The sequence below is a fragment of the Saccopteryx bilineata genome, chromosome 6 (genome assembly GCF_036850765.1).
Source record: "Saccopteryx bilineata isolate mSacBil1 chromosome 6, mSacBil1_pri_phased_curated, whole genome shotgun sequence".
Classification (NCBI taxonomy): Eukaryota; Metazoa; Chordata; class Mammalia; order Chiroptera; family Emballonuridae; genus Saccopteryx; species Saccopteryx bilineata.
The window spans coordinates 14,155,422-14,178,277 of record NC_089495.1 but is presented as its reverse complement, the minus strand read 5'-3'; the positions used below and the strand labels follow the sequence as shown (position 1 = coordinate 14,178,277).

Sequence of the window (22,856 nt, the reverse complement as noted above, 5' to 3'; positions counted from 1 at the left end):
GTTTACTATGAAAATGTTTGGGATATGAAATACATAAACCCGACACAATTCAGAAAGCTCCAGTATAAAAGTTTGCAATCTCTATCAAATGCTAGACTTGATCTTTCCTTTGTGGCCTGTATAAGTGCTGAACGCACACTTTAACATAATCAAAAGAAATGCTGACATTTCTTTTCCTTCAAATTACCTGTTTCTGTTGTTTTTCCAAATTTTACTTGGATCATTACATTTTTATTATTGACTTGTAAGAGCTTTATAGAATATTATGGAAATTAGCTTCAACCTAAATGTATTGTAGTTCTTTTTTATGCCTGAAATGTTGTCTGCATTTGATTTTCTTTTTAAGTGATTGCTTCACTGGGGAACAATATTTTTCCCATTTTCTGTTGCATGAGGTTTTAGAACTGTTTCTATATATTTCTGCATTGCTGATTCCAAATCTGAAATCCATTTTTTTGGTGCATGCTCTAGTTTTTATGCTATTCTAATTTCTTTTTGTTACAGTTAATGGCATGCACTAGTTTTTAAATTGGAGTTGAAGGGCAACAACTCTTGGATTGAACATAACCACAAGGCAATTAATGTTTTACAAACATCACTTTTACATAATTGTAGTTGTTTTTAAATGTAAAAAAATTATTATCTGATAAAACACCCTCTTAGTTTGTTTTAAGATTGAATCATGGCTTCTTCGAGTAGGCGTAAATGTAACAATAGTCCTGACACCTGTTATGTATGTGGCTGTTACACACTTCAACGTCAAAGGCTCAATATTTCATCATTTGTGACATGTGCATATTTTGCCTATTTTTAAGTTCCCCTTGGAGATCAAGACAAGAATTGGGCTTCTCATATTGTGTGTCATAATTGTGAGAAAATGCTTTGTGACTGGACAAAAGGAAAATGCAAAGGAATGCCTTTTGGTAGTCCCATGGTTTGGCGTGAATCTAAGGACCACAGTAGTGACTATTATTTCTGTCTGATCCATACAAAGGTCATTGGCAAGAAAAAATGGCATATGATCGCATATTCTAATATTCCTTCAGCAATATGACCTATCCCACACTCTGAGACACTCCCAATTCCAATTTTCAATGGTTTTATTTCTTCTAAGGATGAAGAAAGTGAACATGGTGATCAAGTGTATTTTGATAAGATGCATGAGGAAATGGTTGTAGAATCTGAAGGGTCTTCTTCTGATGCCAAGCAGTCATTAACCCCTCAGCAGTTTAGCCAACCTGAATTGAATGACTTAGTAAGAGATTTGGGCCTATCAAAGAAAGCAGCTGAGTTATTAAGCTTCAAGAAAAAAAAAAGTATTTCACCGGTCAGCTAAAGTATCCCATTTCAGGAAGCATGAACAAATTTTTGTGGACTTTTTTTCCAAAGACAAATACTTTGTTTACTGTCATGATATCAGTAGTCTTCTCAGCCAGCTAGGTGTTACCACGTACAGTTCAACAGAATGGCGGCTATTTCTTGACAGCTCTAAATGGAGTCTGAAATGTGTTCTCCTACACAACGGTAATGTTTATGCAGTGATTCCAATTGGTTATTCAACTCATCTGCGAGAAGATTATAATGACATAAAAATTGTCCTCGACATTCTGAAGTATGAAGAGCATAACTGGATCATTTGTGTGGATCTTAAAATGGTAAATTTCCTGCTAGGACAACAGAGAGGTTTCACGAAGTATCCTTGCTTTCTGTATTTGTGGGACAGCTGAGCTAGGGAGAAACACTGGATACAGAAGGAGTGGCTGAAACGTGAAGCTCTGGAAGTAGGGATGCAAAATATTGTGAATGAACCTGTAGTTAATCGAGACGGGATCATTTTTCCTCCACTTCACATCAAACTTGGCTTAATGAAGCAGTTTGTTCAGGTTTTAAATAGAGAAAGTGAATGCTTTCAATATATTATTTCTGCTTTTCCTGCCTTGTCTTTTGAGACGATAAAAGTAGGTGTATTTGACAGACCTCAAATTATTATATTTTCACAAAGACAATGCCCAAGAAGACATTCTACTTCATTATGTGTTAAGATTCACTTCCTGAACAGACACCTTGATAAGCTTCCCAAAAACCTTGGAGCTGTTAGTGACGAGCAGGGAGAATGCTTTTATCAAGATCTGGAGATGATGGAAGAGCGTTATCAGGGGCAATGGGACAGAAATATGATGGCAGACTACTGGAGCATCAAACGAGATTGTCCTCAACAATACACAAACGCAAGAGCTACAAATGCAAATTTTTGCCTGAATAGAATTTAAATAAGTTTTGTGCAAATTTTATGATTAAAATAAGTGTTTTAACATGTTCTATTTTGAAACTGTAGATAAATTCTGATGCAATCATATCTTTTAGTGTATTTGCTACATTATATAAATTATTATATTTCCACAAAGATGATGCCCAAAAAGACATTCTACTTCATTATGTTAAATTAAATGTTGAAAATTTTACAATAAGATGAAAACCTAAAATCTTGAATTGCAAAAAAAAAACAAACTGTAGCTTACAGAGAAAGGCTAATGTCAGATTTGAGATCAGCACACTCGAATTAGGTAAGAACAAGTGTTTGTGTGGATGCAACAAAAATCTTGTTCCCCAGTGCTATCGATACACAACATTTTCTCAAGGGAAGGGTAGCAGCAAAATGGCGGACTATACAATGCAGAGGCATTTTCCATGGAAATATGAAAATGTAAGAACCGAGCTGAACCGGCTGTGTAGGAGCTCTGGAAACCAGCAAAGATCTGCAGTCACCAAGTGAATGCCAAAGGAAGAAAATCTACCTTTCAAAAAAAAAATAGGTAATTTCATGGCATTTGTATTCCCTGTTGCCCTGCCCCTTCCCCCTCAGCTTAGCCCAATCTTCATGTGGAAGACACAGGAGCCTTCCTCCTAGTTGTCTCTCGTGATCTGAGGATTGCAGAGTAAACCTTAGTGGCCACATTCTAATCTCTTTGGGGGCTTCCTAAAAAACCAGCCTCTGTCTCATCAGACTTGTAGCTCTGGTTAGGGGAAAAGCAGCCACCACTGCGTGTGAAAGCTCCAGGAAGATGACATTCACAGAGAGACACCTGGGACAAGAGGACAGGATAGCTGAGGACATACAGTAGAACATCTGGGCCCCAAGGAGAAGCTGGAATGAGACTCTTTGGTATTTTAAGACATTCATAAATAGCCATGTACATGGGGGAATTGAATAATAGCCAAAATGTTTCCAAATTTGATAAAATATATAAATCTACTAATTCAAGAAGCTCAATGAATTGCAAGTAAGATAAACACAAAGAAATTATATCAAAACTTTATCTTACATTATATACAAAAATTAACTCCAAAAATGGATTAAAGACTTAAACATAAAAACTAAAATATAATACTCTTAGGAGAAAATATAGGGGGAAAGCTTCCTAATATTGGATTCGGCAATGCCTTCTTGCAAATGATACCAAAACACAGTAAACTAAGAAATAAATTAATAAATCAGAAGTTATCAAAATTAAACATTTGTGTATCAAAGAACACTATCAAGAGAATAAAAGAAAACCCACAAAGTGGGAGAAAATATTGGCAAAATATCTGACAAGGAAGTAATATCCAAAATATATTAAGAACTACAACTCAACAACAAAACAAAACAAAAATCTAATTAAAAAATAGGCAAAGGACTTGAATAGATATTTTTTCCAAAAAGAAAATTATACAAATGGCCAATAAGCACATAAATAGATAATTAATATTATTAATCAATAGGAAAATTTAAATCTAACTCACAATAAGATAACACTTCACACCCATTAGGATGGTTATTATTATCAAGAAATTATTTTAAAAATACAAAAACTACCATATGTCAGTAAGGATGTGGGGATACTGGAATCCTCCTGGATTGTTAATGGAAATATAAACTAATGCAGCTGCTCTTGAACAGTATGGTAGTTCTTCAAAAATATTAAACATTAGAATTATCATGTGATTCAACAATTTCTCTTTTAGTTATATAGAAGAATTAAAAAGAATTAAAACCAGAAACTTGAACAGATACTTGTACACAATGTTCTTAGCAGCATTACTGACAATAACCAAAAAATGGAAACAATAAATGTGTCCTTCCATCAATGAATGGATAAACAAAATGTGCTATATCATGCAATGGAATATTATTGAGCCTTGTTACTTACATGAACTTGGAAAATTATTTGCTCACTCTAGAATTCACTTTGTAAGAATATCATACTTTGCTTTCTTCAATAATATTTATTTCAATAATATTGCAGTGTTCCAATGATAAGAGAAGATATTTTACTGTATATAAACTCTAAAATATGATCCTAAACTATTGAGAAAGGCAGATATAGTATTAGATATAGTGTGAACTTTGAAGCTAATCAAACCTAAATTCAAACTATGACTCAGCCACTTACTAGCTTTATGACCTTTGGCAAATTATTTAATCTTTCTAAGCATGAATTTCTTGCTCTGTCAATTGAAAACAATGTAACCAAATGACAGAATTGCTGTGAGGTTTAGGGATAATTAAAATAAATTTTTGGCACATAGAAGGTACTCAACAAATTACAGCTACTGTTTTTTATTATTAAGATAAATCAAGTAGATCAATTAATATTTGACAAAGGAGGCAAGAATATACAATGTGGTAGAGACAGTCTATTCAATAAATGGTGTTGGGAAAATTGGACAGATACATGCAAAAAAAATGAAACGAGACCACTTTCCCACACCATACACAAGAATAAACTCCAAGTGGATTAAAGACTTAAATATTAGACTTGAAACCATAAGAAACCTAAAAGAAAACGTAGGCAGTAAAATCTCAGACATTTCTTGTAGCTCTGACCAAAGACAGCTGGGAGGAGCATGCCGACGGGGCCCCCTTAAGCTGTACCCAGGCACGCCAAAAGGATTTGTGAGTAATAAATTGCCTGTGTGATTATTGCAACTAATTTGTGTGTCAGTCGCGTTTTTCCTCCGGTGGCACTTAACAGTAGCATCCTCACAGCTGCCTCAAGAGTAGTCTCGAAGAGGCTGCCAGCCCTGCTGATAAGCAGGAGTGTCCCACTGCACGGGGAAGTCGAATCAGGGACGCCTGATCGACATAGAGCTTGGGCTCTACTGGGACACAAGGAAAGACATGTGGGTGAAAGCGTATTTATGCGTCAAAATTATCAAATATAAAAGGCACAAATTATTATCCACATGTAACAACTTAGGGAATATTTTTTATGTGAATCTTTCCTAAAAAAATCTGCTGAAGAAGGAGCTTCAGCCAACTAATATGACTGGAAATAATGATCAACGCATGACCTAGTGTGACCACTAAAATAGTTCCTGTAGAAATAATACTAACTGAGGGTTGAAAGGGTAAGAATACAGTTTGCAGTGCTCTGACAATATAGCTGTCGTATTTGCCATATATGAAATAAACATTTATAAGTGTTTATTAAAGAAAGGATTTTAGTTGAAAACTTGAAAAAAATAGACTGGTCCTTGGATAAGTTTAATAATCAACTTCACAGTTCTTAAAAAGAATACCAGCTCTCCTTTCGCCTTGAGTTTAGTCCTGCCAATGTTATCAGTGACATTCTAAACTACACATCCATTTACAAACAGATCAGCTTTCCATCAGAATATTCATTGAGATCCTCTCTATTGACCATTTTCCAACATTTTGCACTTACAGAATGTTAAAAACATTGAACAGTGAACACCTCAAAACTCCACTACTTAGCTTCTACCATCAACATTTTGTGTATTTACTTAATCACGTAATTATCTATTTATTATTAATCCATTTTAATTTTCATGCATTTCAAAGTATGTTTCAGACTTTGGTACCCTTCAGACCTAAAGTTTTTAGGAGGTGTATCACTAGAGTACAGTATTTGTTTAGTTTCTTTTAGATATTTACGTACAATGAAAGTTTATCACTCAGCAATGTGAATAAATGTAAACCATTATCAAGAGATAGAGCACTATTACCTTGAGCCCAGTAAGTTTCCTATTACTCACTTCCATTTGGTTTTTATCTTACATTTCCCCTCTCAGAGGCAACTATGATTCTGATTTCTTTCTGCCATAGAGAAGTTTTATCCTGTTCCTAGAATTTCAAGTAGGTGGAATCATGCAATATGTGGTTTCCTTCTCTTTCCATAATGTTATTTGTTTGTTTGTGTGACAGAGAGAGAGAGACAGAGAGAGAAACAGAGGGACAGACAGATAGGAAGGGAGACAGATGAGAAGCATAAATTCTTTGTTGCAGATCCTTAGTTGTTCATTGATTGCTTTCTCATATGTGCCTTGACTGGGGGGCTACAGTGGAGCAAGTGACCCCTTGCTCAAGCCAATGACCTTGGGTTCAAGCTGGTGAGCTTTGTTCAAACCAGATGAGCCCACGCTCAAGCTGGCGACTTCGAGGTTTCCAACCTGGGTCCTCTGTGTCCCAGTCCTATGCTCTACTCACTGTGTCACTGCTCGGTCAGACTTGGGGTTATGTCTTTTTCTTACATAGGCTTTCATTTTTCTTAAGTAAAAACCTAGGATTGGAATGGCTAGTAGATTGGAATGGAATAGCTTTAGTTTTTATAAGGAAATGCCAAGCTTTTGCTAAAGAAGTCTAACTATTTACACTCCCACCCTAAATCTACAAGTTCCAAGTGCTCTACATCTTTGATCAGATTTGTATTGTCTGTATAGTTTTAGCTGCTCTGGTTGATTGTGCAATGGCCTCTCATTGTGGTTTTAAAAATATATTTTTTAATTTTAAAAATAATTATTTTAGAGAATAAAGAAAAGAGAGAGAGACATCAATTTGTTGTTCCACTTATTTATGCATTCACTGGTTGATTCTTGTATGTGCCCTGACCAGGGACCAATCTGCAACCTTGGTGAATGTAGATGAACATTCTAACCAACTAAGTAACCTGTCAGGGATAATTATTGTGGCTTTAACATGCATTTCCTTAATGACTTTTCCATATGACTATGTTTTTTTTTTGCATGTGAAATGTCTATTCAACTATTTTTCTCATTAAAAAAAATGGGATTACTTCTCTTTTTTGTCTCTCACTGTCTGGCTAATGCAGGGTCCACAGCTGATCCTCCTAGTTACCCCTCACCATAGAGCTCTGAGGGACAGAGAGACCTTTCTCCTCTGGCCTCCTGCACAGGCCTCCCCTAGAGGCTTGTAAAGCCAGTAGCAGCAGCCACCATCACAGCCGCCTGGCCCGTGAAGGTTCGCATTAGATTCAGACAGATGGTAATGAAACAATGGAGCCAAGAACTAGTGGGCTATCATCTTTAATCCTAGCTTGTACCTGGCGGGCAAGTAAAAACACTCACTGGGCTCCAAAATCCACTCATTCAGTGCTCATAAAGCTACTGACTTATCCGAGTTTCCTAGAATCAAAGGTATCTACCTCACTAGCTTTATTCACCTCTGTTCCCCATCTCCTTCTCTCTGCACAAACTCTACACAACTGGCTTCTCCTTTAGCACTCCGCCATCTTGGCTGCCTCTCCTTGCCTCCACGTGGCCTTTCTCTGCTCTCCTCTCTAATGCTAATCTCAGGAACCAAGAGAGAGCAAGCTCCTGGTCTGCCCCATTTTATAGTGTATAAATCAAAACTTTTAATCCAGTATACAAACAAGGAAGTGTCTGATACAGAGTCACTTATCTGAGGCATAATGGGATTTCCTCAGGAGAGTGCACCACCCCACATCATGCAATCAGTCAAGGGTGTGGGGAAAAGCTTAGCCTTAAAACTAAGCCTTAGGCTATAACCACCCTGCCTGCTTACAGCCTGTCCCCTACACCCAATGCAAACTATAAGCAAGCAAACATATATCATATTTAAAAACTTATTTGACCAACAAGGCCCTTTCAGAAAGCACCTTCTTAACTTCCGGTGGCCTGATGTTAGCATCATGAAGCACGACTGTGCCAATAAGAATCTTCCCAGATCTGACCAGGTGGTGGCACAGTGGATAGAGCATCGGACTGGGATGGTGAGGACCCTGGTTTGAAACTCTGAGGTCGCAGGCTCAAGCGTGGGCTCATTTGGCTTGAGCGTGGGCTCATTTGGCTTGAGCATGGGCTCACTGGGCTTGAGCACAGAGTCACCAGCTTGAGTGTTGGGTTGCTAGCTTGAACGTGGGATCATAGACATGACCCCATGGTTGCTGGCTTGAGCCCAAAAGTCACTGGCTTGAAGCCCGAGGTCACTGGCTTGAGCCCAAGATCCCTGGCTTGAGCAAGGAGTCACTCACTCTGCTGTAGCCCCCTAGTCAAGGAATATATGAGAAAGCAATCAATGAACAACTAAGGTGCTGCAACAAAGAATGGATAGAATTGATGCTTCTCATCTCTCTCCTTTCCTGCTTGTCTGTCTCTATCTGTCCCTCTCAATTAACAGAAAAAAAAGAGAATTTTCCCAGGAAGAAGCCGTTGTATTATAGCCCTTGTTTAACCTCCTGCTTTCGGCTGTGCAAGTGTATATATCCAGCCAGATCCCTAAAACTCTCTCACATGAACCCTACAGTTTTAAAGAAATAAGCCTTTTTTCCCCTTTCATGCTGATTTGAAGTTACCAACAATGTTACCTTAACTTATGAGAAAAATCAACTATAATGCTCAGGAAGAGGTAGGTGAGATCTTTTAGCATTTTCTTGTGTAATAGTTTTATGGATCTTAACTTCTTGAACACAGCAGTCTTGAGTTGTGAGATACTAAGGTGCATGTCATTCCAAGATACAACACTAGATGGAGCAAAGAGATCAAATGTTTTATTTTTTAAAATTGACATCCTGAAATTCTAAACACCAGCAAAACAAAATTCCACTTTAGAACTAGGTGACAATTTAAAAATATTTTTTCAATTATAATTGACATTCAATATTATTTTATATTAGTTTCAGGTGTACAACACGGTGGTTAGACAATTATATAATTTACAAAGTGACCACCCTTCCAGTAAGTCTAGAACCCACCTGGCACTATACCTAGCTATTACAATATTATTGACTATATTTCCTATGCTGTACTTTACATCCCCATGACTATTGTGTAACTACCAACCTGTACTTCTCAATCCCTGCATTTTTTTTTATCCCGCCGTCCAATCCCCCTCCCATCTGGCAATGCTCAATTTTAGTCTCTGTATCTGTGAGTCTGTTTCTATTTTGTTTGGTATCTGTCTTTTTCTATCCAATTTATTTCACTGAGCACAATACCCTTAGGTCCACTCATGCTGTCCCATATGGTAAGATTTCATGTTTATGGCCACATAATACTCCATTGTATATATTTGTACCACCTTTTCTTCATCCAATCATCTATTGATGGGCACTTGGGTTCCTTCCATGTTTTTTTTTTTTTTTTTTTTTTTGCATTTTTTTTTTGCATTTTTCTGAAGCTGGAAACAGGGAGAGACAGTCAGACAGACTCCCGCATGCGCCCGACCGGGATCCACCCGGCACGCCCACCAGGGGGCGACGCTCTGCCCACCAGGGGGCCATGCTCTGCCCATCCTGGGCGTCGCCATGTTGCGACCCTCCTGGGTGTCGCCATGTTGCGACCAGAGCCACTCTAGTGCCTGGGGCAGAGGCCACAGAGCCATCCCCAGCGCCCGGGCCATCTTTTGCTCCAATGGAGCCTTGGCTGCAGGAGGGGAAGAGAGAGACAGAGAGGAAGGCGCGGCGGAGGGGTGGAGAAGCAAATGGGCGCTTCTCCTATGTGCCCTGGCCGGGAATCGAACCCGGGTCCCCCGCACGCCAGGCCGACGCTCTACCGCTGAGCCAACCGGCCAGGGCCATGTTTTGGTTATTATAAATAACGCAGCTAATTGGGTCTAATCATATCATATTACAGCCCCCTTCTCAATCTCTGGAATTTGTACTTCTTGGTCAAGACCAGTTTATCCCTTATGCTGCTTCTTCCCTTCTCTTTCCTGCATTTCATCTTTCACACAACCTTCCACAAAGTTTATTCTACATACGCACTTGTTGGCTCAGTGAATGAATTACTAAGTGAATGAAAGACCAGCTCCCTTGACCTCATTCATCTCTTTCTAAGCTCCCTTCCCCTCTCCTGTTCCCCACCCCACTTGCTACCTTGCATTCTATTAATTTGTCCTTACTGCTTAATTGCCTTTCGCCAGTAATTGAATTTAGGGACCTTGTTCGAATTCCTCCCTTTCAAGTTAATTTACTCATGTAATTTTTTCCTGTTGCTTTCCACTTGCTTTCCTGCTGTGTCATTTTAATTGCAAGTGTTTTGTATTGTGGTTTCCACTTTTATCTCTGCCTTTCATGCATTAGATCTCTGCTCACTGAAATAGATTGAGATGTTAATAGAAACGGCAGATTTTTTTTTTTCCACCTTAGCTAGCAAATAACATTTAAATCTGTGGAGGGAATAAAAGGGTTTGTTTTGTTTTTTTTGAGAAAGTAGTCTGACAGGGTGATCTGACCAAAAATTCCTAGCGGGGCAGGTCATGGTAGGTAGTCCTGCCCCAGGCATGTAACTTGTGAAGTAAGAGGTTGATCTTTGCCCTGAGCTAGCTAGTTCGTTGTTTTGGTGCAGTTCGGTTAACACACATTTGAAATGCCTCTTTTCAGACCCCCCCGTTAAGTGTAACCACCCCCAAGAGAGTCCATAATCTTTTAAACTACCCTGTAATTTCCTCCACCTTGTCACTCCCACCTCCCTGCGGTCTCCCTTAATTGCAAATGTATAAAAGAAGCTGCAAAACTGTTACTCTCAGTAACAGAGCATCTGAGATCTTGCTTCCCAGCAATTGTTGTCTGTTTTGGCTCAAATAAACTCTTACAAAAATTCTCTGTAGGTCTGGCCCTTTCTTACGTTGACGGAAAGTGTGTCTCAAAAACCTTGTGCTCATTAGACACGATCGCTCATAGGAAGGGAGCTGAGGGGAAGAAACTCTTCTTTCACCATCCTTCCCCTTTGAATATTGCCGTATTCTTGTGGAAAGTAAAAGAGAGTCTGGGGTTGTGAAGTTAGCAAAATTGTACGGCTCTAGGAGGGAAGGTCATAAGGAAAAACTGCCCACTGAAAAAAGAAAACGTATGTGGAAAGCTGATAGTTACAAAGAAGTTTAGTGCAATTTGATTAATTGGCTGCACATTTGTTAGCTTGTTGATTGCTATTTGCCTTTGAAATAGGGAAGTTGGGCAAATTAATCACTTGAGAGGAGAATGTTTCCATGCCAAGGTTTCTCCATGGCACCAAAACATTTCCTGTTTTCCCTGGGTAGCCAGACAAGAGAGAGCACACCACCTCTGTTCTCCGCAGCAGCCTGCGGTACCTGCCTGGAGGACAGCCCCCGCCCTAACCCTTCCCGGGTGGGGCAGGAAGACGTGTCCTTGTGACTGACCTTGCTTTCTGTCCCCTCCCGGTGAGGGAAAAGGGAAGGCCAACAGGCTGAGTGGCGGTGCTACCCACAGAACTAGGAATTGGGATGCATGAACAGGGCACTGAATTCTTCTCACAGGAACACCAAGAAAGACCCCCCAGCTCTCCCAGGCCCGCATACCTTCCTTTCTTGCTAATCTCCCTTTCTGGCTCTTATTCAACCCCTGTGGATCCCTCCTTAAGCTTTTAGCCTCCTCTGAGCTATACAAGGAGAATGAAAAAAATGCACCCTAAGACCTTGGATTTTTTTTCTCTTTCTTTTCTGTTGCCAGTGAATCAGTTTGAGAAGCCAGCTGGCAGAGGTTCCAGGAATTCGTGCGAATGCCTAATGGAGATGCATTGTGCACTGCAGGCCCGCCGGCTCTTCCAAACATGGTGCTCACTGATGCCGGCACTTTTAGGGCAGTGACCCACCAGGGACTCCTGCTTTCCTACCTGCAGGAAGGCTCGAAACATTTCAGATATTTCCCTCTGCTTTAGTGATGGCGGTGGTGGTGGGGTGGATGTGCAGATTTTAATAACTCCACGGGCATTTTAAGCAAGGTAATGAGAACACACATCATCTATCTCCTTACTGCACTTTCTTCCCGGGGAATCTCGGCATGTCGAATGGAAATGTTGCGCCTGTACCTGCAGGGGGAGGGTCACCCAGACAGGGTCACCATTTTTGGTTTTGTTTTTATTCAGTTCTCAAATGGCTCTGCTGATTTATTCCACAATCTTTACTGAGTGCCACCCATATGCTAGACACTGTAGTTTATACTGAGGACGCAGTAGAGAGCAAGGTGGACAGGGTCCCTGCACGAGTGGACTTACAAGTGAATGAGGCGCAGGGAGACATGAAGAAGACAAAGATAAATAAACGACCATGTGTGCTCCCCCCCCCCTCGTTCTCAGCGCTCTGGCACTACGAACGAAACCACCAGGGGACGTCGCTGGGTCCTGCTGAGCAGCAGGTGCAGTGGATACTAGGGACTGGCTTATTCAACTCCTTTCCACCAGGGGGCGTCGCTGGGTCCAGCTGAGCAGCAGGTGCAGTGGATACTAGGGACTGGCTTATTCAACTCCTTTCCACCAGGGGGCGTCGCTGGGCCCGGCTGAGCAGCAGGTGCAGTGGATACTAGGGACTGGCTTGTTCAACTCCTTTCCACCAGGGGGCGTCGCTGGGTCCGGCTGAGCAGCAGGTGCAGTGGGTACTAGGGACTGGCTTATTCAACTCCTTTGCAACTTATTTATAGGACTCCTTTCTGAACCACGGTTAAGGTGTGTGTTTGCACTGTAGGAAGGGAAAAGTTCATTTTAACCCCCAGATTAAAATTTAAAGCGATACTTCTCAGATTCCCTTGCAGCTGGGATCTGACTATGGCCCCATGGGAGACACAGTGAGGTAATGAACAGCCAAAGCCCGTGGGCTCTTCTAAGGAGGTGCGTTTCTTGGCAGGTTAGTTTGGTGGCAGAAGCCTTAGATGGGTCCAGCCTGCTCGGGCAGAGGTCCACAGCGGCAAGTGCTGAAAGGCAGGAGGTGGAGGCGACTTCCACAGAGACACATGGATGGCCTAGCATTTCACCCAGTTGCGGCTCCCGGGGCTCCTTCTGGGCACTGGAGGTGTCTCCCCTTCTCCCCTGTGGTTACATTCCTTTGTTTTGTACGCAGTTCTCCATTCTGCACCTGAGCCTTTTTCCTGCCCCTCTTCAAGGGCAACAGGTGTCTTCCGCTGGCTGGAAGCCATGCACCTCAGCCAGGGACGGGGTCCCTGCCACACAGTGGGAAGCTGCCGGGAGAACAGTGGAGGACTGCCCGTTTCCTGTGTCTCCGGCTCCCAGGCATGCCAAACGACCTCCCCAGCCTGCCCTCGGCCTTTAAGAACATGGTAGTTGTTTTCTTGCAGCCTGCCTTTATGGCAGCTCCGTTTTTCTCTCAGGCTCTGCCAAAGGTGAAACGGCCCGTGTTACCCGCTTCCTCTCCGCGGACTCGTCACTCTGCAGAGCTGGGTTTCACTCAGTTGCCTTACAACCTCTGCTTTCTGATGTGCTCGAAAACAGTTATGATTTTGTAGATTACCTGGCCTTTTCTCATTGCAAAGGTGGGAGTGGCACCATCCAGAAGCTACCCACCTCCTAACAGGAAGCTACCCACCTCCTAACAGGAAGCTACCCACCTCCTAACCGGAAGCTATGCATTTCCTAACAGGAAGCTACCTACATCTTAACCGGAAGCAGAATCCTCTGTCTCTGTTTAAAAACCGAGTACTGGGGGTCTGGAGTTTGGTTTTCTCTCTGGCAAATGTTCAAAGCACCCATGCTGCGAAAAGCGTAAGATGGGAAACATTTGTTGATTCACTGAGCATCTCTTCAGTGTCTGTGCTTGCACGTCAATGAAAACTGAGGATTCAAAGATCACTGAGGCCCAGTCTTTGCCCTACAGTTGCTCACAATCCAGAGGGAATGAAACCACATGAACAAAGGTTGCAAAACAGTGTGCTGAGCACCATAATAGGAGTGGAACTAAACACTGTGGGAACACAAGCCTGGAGAAATCCAACACAGGGCCACTAAGGAGGCTCCACTATGTAAATTATTTCTGGAATTTGTGTAAGAGTTTTCTGGACAGAAATGGTGAGGAGACCTCCCCCAGAAGAGTGTTCCTCCAATTCCTCATTTATTAATAGGCAGTCCATTTCCTGGAGGGGTTGGTCAGGGTCAGAATTCTCCTTCTGAGGGTGAGTCCACCCATTCTCAGCCGTGGTCAGCACTGTGCCTGAGTCCCCCCCCTCCCCACCCCCCAGTCCCCCACGGTGAACTCAGCATTCCTGCAAGGTCAGTATAGGTTCCAGGTCGACAGGACTAATATCAGGGACTTGAGTAGATTGGATTTGATTACAACCAGTATTTTCTCTTTTCTAAAGAAAAGTAGTTTGCTACCAATATCTAAGATGCTGTCTTTCACGCCTGCTTTCTTCATATTTTTATGAACCTTTAGATTTGTTGCATCCCAAGTAGGTGGATATTGGGAAGTAGTTTTTTTGAACCACTGGGAGTAAATGTCAGCCGTTGTCTGAGGAGAGTGATGCTCCACAGTGGTCAGAGGGCTCCTATTTGGGCCCGTTCGTCCAGCCAGGATGGTGAGACGGCAGTGCCAGGACAGGGAGCGAGAAGCCAAGCAGGGACTTGCTACAGTCAGATGCCTGAAGGAGCGTGTGACAGAGGTCATCATCTGGTCCTTGATATTAAAGCTGAGTCTGTGGCAGGCTGGGCTTAGAGTACTGGCCGAATAGATGTCAGCTCCCAGGCATGTGAGCACAGTGACAAGCCTGTGGACAAAGCTAAGAGCAGAAGCTGATGACATCAGTTAGCACAGAAACAGGAAGCAGGCCCATGTGATCTCGGTAGGCAGGTGGGGCAGAGTCTACTTGAAGGTCCTCAGACTCAGCCCACTGTTCTGCCTCCACTGGCCTTTGACTCTCATTTCTGAAGGATATGCACTGTATGTCCACATTCTGAAGGATGTACAGGCATCACCTCACAAACAGAGCAGTATGGAGCAGGACAAGCACAGCCGACGTGCACATGAGTCCATGTGCTGCAGAATTTACTATAAAATGTTAAACTTGGCCTGACCAGGTGGTGGCGCAGTGGATAGAGCGTCAGACTGGGGCGCAGAGGACTCAAAACCCTGAGGACGTTTTCTTGAGTGCAGGCTCATCTGGTTTGAGCACAGCTCACCAGCTTGAGCCCAAGGTCACCGGCTTGAGCAAGGGGTCACTCGGTCTGCTGGTCAAGGCACATATGAGAAAGCAATCAATGAACAACTAAGGTGCTGCAATGAAGAACTGATGCTTCTCATCTCTCTCCCTTTCTGTCTGTCTGTCCCTATCTGTCCCTCTCTCTGTCTCTGTCACACACACACACACACACACACAATGTTAGACTTGATGATAATATACTCTGAAAGATTGCTTTTGAAATGTACATAAGAATTGAGAGTAAAGGCACAAACCTTATTATTATCAGAAATAGAAATATATTTCCACAGTGGAAAAGCTTCCCTTTGCTTTACTGACTAAGAAATAAGTTGATGGAGAGAGGGGATCAAAGAGGATGAAAAGTTGATGTAGAAAATTGCACAATTTGGCCCTGTATGCGCTGGCACAGTGAGTGATGTCTTCAATCCTTGGAGTTAAAACTCTACCTGTGCAGGGGTGGGTGTGCTGAACCCTGAACTGTAAAATTAAGTCCACATGCAAATCAAACAGCTAAGCCAGTCTTCATTGTCTCTGCAACACTTTGACTCTCATTGTTATTTTGAACTCTCACATGAGTATGAAGTTTAAATAGTTGTCAGCATTTGCCAGGCATGAACTTAATTATCTTGAGGATCATTATCAAAGAAACCTCTCCCCCCCACACACAAAAAATTACTTGATGTAATTGTCTACCTTATTGGAAATATTCTTTCATATCCCACCTCCCAGCACAGTACATGAGAATCTATTTCCTCTTGTTTTGTTTCTGAATCTGTGATTTCACTGAAAATATTTTTCTGACGAGGGTGAAAAAAAAATTATGAGAAGATTATATAACTTAAATCAAGTATCATTACCCAGTTGTTAACCTCAATATAGTGAAAAATTCAGCAATTCAAGCAGTTACTTATGATCATTCACTTTCTTATATTTTTGTGGCCCAGAAGTGATTTAAAGAAAATCAGTTCTACTTAGTAGGAAACTTCACACTAACATAGGGCTTTCTCCACTGTCCATTTCGGTCCACACTGAACACAAGCAGGCTGATTAAAACAGTTGTACAAAGGCTGTGTGGGTGCTCTGGAAATGTGGATCACACAGTTCTTAAAGAAAATCCCTGTGAGTTAATCACAGAAGGGGGAGAACATATATCTCCCATAGTTTAAAGTCACCAATAAAACATTTCCTTCATGGTGAGACTTTTGTCAGCAGGGCTAGAAGAGAGGCTATTGCATAGAATAAAAATTATTTTTTATAACTTGTTTGTGTATACATGTTCATAACAATGTTGTGTTTCTAGGTGAAAACCTTAAAGCATGAGATTGAATTAATGAAGTGTTTTAAGTGAGACAGATGATTATGGATTTCCTCAATAAAAACATTTGTTCAGCATTTTGCTTTTAAACTGTTTCCATATACTTTTACTTGGTCTTCATTCTAAGTCTCTATGGTAGCCAAGGGGACATTGTTTCCCCATGTAACTGATGAAAAATGACATACATATTTAGTGGTGGTAGGAACGTCGTGCATTTGCTATTAGAGAAGCTGAATTATGAATAGCATGGATACATGATTCACTGCCCTGAAAGCAGGATCAGCCCAAGCAGCTGTCATTGCCCAGACAAGTCAGACAAAACCAGGATTATTCAGGCCTGGATTTTATCCAGAAAATCCTATCAACTGTTTCCTTCACTTTGGTAGCAGTAGTTTGGGAACCCAAAACAGTCTCTGAGAGAAAAAGTCCAAGTAAAAATGTGCCTTTACTTCCAGTTCTGACTTCTGACCACTAGAGAGCAGTGCTGTGCACTGTACAGCTCGCCTAGGACTTGTTCTAAGAAAAAAGGTTGGCTTTGAAGCTTCAGTTCTAGATGCTTTCCGGCCCTAAGCAGTAACAGATCACTGGCCTCTGTACCGGGCAGTGGGCGGATTAGAGGAGGGAAGAAAACAGTCTCTCTTTTCATTAACCCCGCTCTGCATTTGAGCTCCAACTAAGTTGCTAAAACTTAGATGTCTGTTCTTCAGCGTGAAGCCGTCAATGAGGAATTGCAATCATTGGCTCATAGATTTTTCAGCATGATTCAATTCCTAGAGAAAGGAAAACACTGACTGGATTGCTTTGATCATACTATTAGGTATGAAAATTCATAAAGGACAAGGGAAGAAGAGAGAAAAAATTCTCTGCTCTTGCGATTAACTACTATATAATATGGTCATAAGTATGTATGGTGACTCGACTTATCGAGGTGATCACTGCATAAGGTATATAAATGTCCAGTCACTATGTTGTACACTTGAAACTAATATAATATTGTGTGTCAACTATAATTAAGGAATAAAAATTAAAAACTATTACATAAAAGATATATATGGCACAACCTTAAGTGCAGTGTACTTTCACTGATGTTCAAAATGTTTCCATGGGTAAGTGGAGGTGGAAAGATATTTCTGGTGATTGCATGACAACTGAGTGTCTCCAGGCAGATATCAAAATAGCCTGCAAGTTTTTACTGTGGAGAATCATGACCTCTCACTTTGTCTGGTTTCATGGCCAATAGGACTTGTGCTCTTTACATGGCTGACAGAGGATAAATGACAACTACTGATCCACAGAGTGTCTGATCCAAGATGAAGCCCACGTGGCCACATCCTCTCTCACGGATAACATCTTCACTCACATTTGGGGTTTCCATGTTTCTCCCTCCTGAAGTTTCTCTGTACTGAATATCCGCATCTTTCCGGGACTTATCGTATTGCCCATGTAGAAGATGCTCCCACGTATAAGACACACCTTAATTTGGGGGCATGAAATTTGAAAAAAAAAATGTATTACATAAAGTTATTGAACTCAAGTTTTATTCATTATAAAATTTGTACAACTCCTCATCACTGTCAAAACTCCCATTCATTAGCTTGTCCTCATCTGTGTCTGATGACAGATCACTGTCTTCATATATTGCCTCGTCCTCAGTTCCATCTATGGCATTTGAAATTCCACAACCACTGTATAAGATGTATCTGGTTTTTAGATCCCCAATTTTTTGAAAAAAAGGTGCGTCTTATACATGGGGAATATGGTAGCTTCTTTCTGCTCCCTTGTGTTTTAAGTCAATTTCCAGAGAAACTAGATTGAGAACTCATTTAAAATTCAATAAACATGTATTACAAATCACTTGCACAGCTCTGAGCTATGTACTAATATACATTTACATGGGACGTTGGTGTCTATGAAGCAACCAGTCTGTGACTTCCTCCAACATCCCACACAACACGGATCCCTGGTGCCGGTCCAAACTTCTTCCTGCAGACCCACGCCCCCCAGGCAGCCCCTTCTCCCATCCAAGTACTAACCAGGCCCGACCCTGCTTAGCTTCCGAGATCAGACGAGATTGGGCGCGTTCAGGGTGGTATGGCCGTAGACAGGCAGCCCCTTCTTACTCTGTCCACTGCTTTGATCAGCCAGTCTGGGAGTCCTCGGCATGTCCCCCCAGTTCCCTCCTACTGTGCCTTGCACACCCACTGTTGCTCATGTCTCTTACCCTCAAATTGCTCGTAAAGGCAGGGCTCCTCATATAGCTTCTGTTCATGTTACTGCTGAGGAAAGTGAACTGCTGAGAGCGAGGGGTCCCAGGGCGCCCGAGCTGCTGATTGGGGTCTTCAATAAATCAGGGTTGTTCTCTCTCACAACCTCTCTCCACACAGATCCTGGTTGAGGGACCAACCAACAAATCAAAGGTGGATTCTCTTCATCCCTATACCCACGTGTCTGTGAAGGCCCCTCCCACACCCTCTTTCAGCCACAAACCTTGCTCAGACCAACCCTGGGCAACCTGCTCCTAGCGGTCAGCTCCGGCACCGCTGACTCCCACCCTGGCCCCATCCTGAGCTGCAGATTACAGAGAGCATCCTTCCTCCTGCAGGAAGCCCACGTCTGTGGCCGTACCCGGTCCTGGCACTTAGCAGAGGAAATTGCACACAGCAGACGCTGAGGTCATGTTTGGCGAGAGCGGTGATGAGTGTGGGGATTTGCCTTAATTTTAGGGGTCACTAAACCTGTCATCTGGGTAATGGGCATTCTGGCAAATGCCAAGAGATCTCATTTAGTATTTTAACACAGAATTCACTTGCTGTGTAAATCACACAACAGAATCCATCTTCAAACACCTACTTCTAATGATTTAGTGTTAATAAACCTTATCTCCTGAATAAGACCATGAAGCTCTCAAGGTTAGGGACTTGATCTCATATTGCTCTCTCTCTCTCTCTCTCTCTCTCTCTCTCTTTTTCTTTTTCTCCTTTCACTGTTGTCTTCTCTCCGTACTCTCCATTTCAAGGCTCCCGAGCTCCAGCCACGCCCTCTCGTACGTCCAGCTCGCTCACTCCAGTTTCCTGTCCCCGCCACGCCTCTCTCAAACCTGTCCTTCTGATCTTTGCTAAACTATCACATACACGGACAGCTTTTCTTATTGCCTTTCTTAAAATCATAGGCCCCTCTCCCCTTCTCTGCCTCACTTCACTCTATGGCACTTATCACCATCTGAAGTGCCCTGAGGTTTTACTTTGTTTACTGCCAACCCCCCATTGAAAACAAGCTCCAGGAAGATCTCTTTGTCTGTTTTGCCCCCCCCACCACCACCACAGCCTCGATGCCTACTAACGTATCCGGCATACAGCAACACTCAGCAAACGTGTGGAACAAAGTAATAAATAGATCACGTAACACAACATATTCCCAGAGTGAGCGGTTAAGAAATGATTGTTTATTTGTGTTAACACAGCTATATTTTCATCAATTCAGGAAAATGTTAAGGACCTCTTACGGACGGTGCCACAGGGGACAGAAGAAGAATACCGGTTGTTAAAGTCTCCAGCGATTGTTGAAGTATGATTATCTCAGGTAGCAAAATCGGAAGAGATGGCTTCGATACGAACAGTTTGGGATTGGGATCATGGAAGGCTCTGCAACTAGCTAAGCTTCTAGGGTGGTCAGTTCAGGATTTCAAAACAATTTGCAAAGCAATAGGCTTTCAGTATCATCAAGCATCTAAACTGAAGGTATTTTATGGAAGGAGAGAAGCATACAAGGGGACCTCTGTAACAACAGCAACAACCAAAAAATTCATCAATAACATGTTGTGATTGGATTGTGATTAGCGAAGTGCTGTGTTACAAAATACGGAAGGTGTTTAGTGGGATAATAATTTGCAATATTAACTATTCCTATTAGTTCTCTTTTTTCTTCTCATTTGGGAAACTAGATAACAATTTTTCCGTTGCTCCAAATGTCATTGGACACTACAGAATGTAGGTGTAGCAACTATGTCTTATTTTTTTCCTCTTTCTTTTTCCATTAGATCCCAGAACTTATTCGTCCTATAGCTGGAAGTGTGTACATTTTTTGTTTGGGGTATTTTGAGGCTTTGCTTCTGAAGCCTTGCCAACACTGAAGACATCCCCCTCAACCTTTCAAAGTCTCACCTTTTAAAAGCAAATCAATTAATCCAGAGCCCACACCCCCAACCACCTTCTCTATTGGGTTCTCAAACTCCAGGTCACTATCCCCCTGCCCTAATTCTCCCAGAGATTAGTAGGCAATTTAGGATAGTGACTATTCCTCAGAGCTCATTGAAATTATTTAAACTAGACAACCCTAGGCCCGCCTCTTCCCGTGGAGACCACTAGGAAGGGTCCTACCCACCTGTCCCCTTTATACCTCTGGCCCTGGTGTGGCCTCCGTTGTGTGGTGCATCCCTTCTTCTCGGGAACTGAGCACTTAACTCTCTTCCAATGGCGACTGCTTCTGTTGGTCTCCCATACCTAACTAAATTAGAAAACTTACATTTTAAAACAATAGATAATAAAATAAGTTAGTTCTTGGCTTGTAAAAGCTTCTATGGCTGTGATTCTGGCATCTAAACCAGCAGCTACTACATTAACAACAAAACAGGTTCAAAAGAATGGAGGTTCTATAATACAGAGAAGAGGGAAGGAGGGGAGCCATAGATGATAACGAAGGCGCAGACTCAGGAGGGTCTCACACTCACCTGTCCACTCACCCACCTGTCCCTCCCAGAGCTCAGCCTGAACGAGAGGTTGAATGAACCTGAAGGGCAGGTTTGGGAACTAAAGCCAAGACAAGGCTTTATCCCACTTCCTCTCTGAAGTTCTCATACTTGGTGAATAGTGGAATATTCTAATACATTAAAAAATGCCCCTGCCTGACCAGGCGGTGGCACAGTGGATAGAGTGTCGGACTGGGATGTGAAGGACCTGGGTTCGAGACCCCAAGGTCACCAGCTTGAGCGTGGGCTCATCTGGTTTGAGCAAAAAGCTCACCAGCTTGGACCCAAGGTTGCTGGCTCGAGCAAGGGGTTACTTGGTCTGCTGAAGACCCGCGGTCAAGGCACATATGAGAAAGCAATCAATGAACAACTAAGGTGTCACAATGAAAAACTGATGATTGATGCTTCTCATCTCTCTCTGTTCCTGTCTGTCCCTATCTATCCCTCTCTCTGTCCCTGTAAAAAAAAGAAAAGAAAAAAAATGCCCCTAATATACACAGAAATTCTTTATGTATTATCATTAACTTAGAGATGAGAAAAATTCAAAAAGATTGAAATCACACAATGATTAAATATATGGTATTGAATTACAATAACAACATTTGTCATTTATTATTTGCCGTCGGTAGGACAAGTGCCACGGTGCTTTGTGTTTTATCCACTCAACCACACAGAAGAGTGGGTAGTACAAAAACAAAGTTCATGGCTCTAAATGTATACAGCTCAGATCTAATTCTGATTCTGCTACTCAGCAATGCAATATTTCATCTCTCTCTAGGTTGTAAATCAATTTCATCAAGTCCTCCATTTTCAGTTTGTTTAGTTTTTACATTTGCCTTTAAAAATCATTAAAGCAATAGACTTACAAAGTTAAAAAAAATAATAGCCCTAAAGGCATATCGTGCAGAAACAAGAGTCCTCAGCTACTGCTTCCCTCCCATCACTCCAGGGCAATCAGTTTTTACCTTTTTAGGTGACATTTCCAAACAGAAAGTAATATGTTTATGCTGTTATTTATTTTATTTTTTTTGTATTTTTCTGAAGCTGGAAACGGGGAGAGACAGTCAGACAGACTCCCGCATGCGCACGACCAGGATCCACCCGGCACGCCCACCAGGGGGCGACGCTCTGCCCACCAGGGGGCGATGCTCTGCCCCTCCGGGCGTCGCTCTGCCGCGACCAGAGCCACTCTAGCGCCTGGGGCAGAGGCCAAGGAGCCATCCCCAGCGCCCGGGCCATCTTTGCTCCAATGGAGCCTTGGCTGCGGGAGGGGAAGAGAGAGACAGAGAGGAAGGAGGGGGTGGGGGTGGAGAAGCAAATGGGCGCTTCTCCTATGTGCCCTGGCCGGGAACCGAACCCGGGTCCCCCGCACGCCAGGCCGACGCTCTACCGCTGAGCCAACTGGCCAGGGCCTATGCTGTTATTTTTTTAATTAACTAATTTTAGGTAGCATCTAGTAGCTCACTGTTACGGAAGAGAGGACTGAGCTCCTAGGTGAGCTCAGCGGTCTAACGCCACACAATGCCTTTGCAGCCTCCCCTCCACCGTCTCCATAGTTATCTATTACCCATCAATTCTATAAACACTGTTTCTATTA

At 42.3% G+C, this 22,856-nt stretch overlaps 1 protein-coding gene across 1 annotated transcript in view; it reads right to left on the bottom strand.

The window, feature by feature from the left end:
* TLR3 (toll like receptor 3) overlaps nt 1-17,998 on the bottom strand; it is a 41,138-nt gene extending 23,140 nt beyond the window's left edge. Inside the window, exon 1 of the mRNA XM_066236280.1 lies at nt 17,876-17,998. The gene's annotated coding sequence lies outside the window, so the exon portion shown is untranslated. The remainder of the gene's footprint in view (nt 1-17,875) is intronic.
* Nucleotides 17,999-22,856: the final 4,858 nt, after the last annotated feature.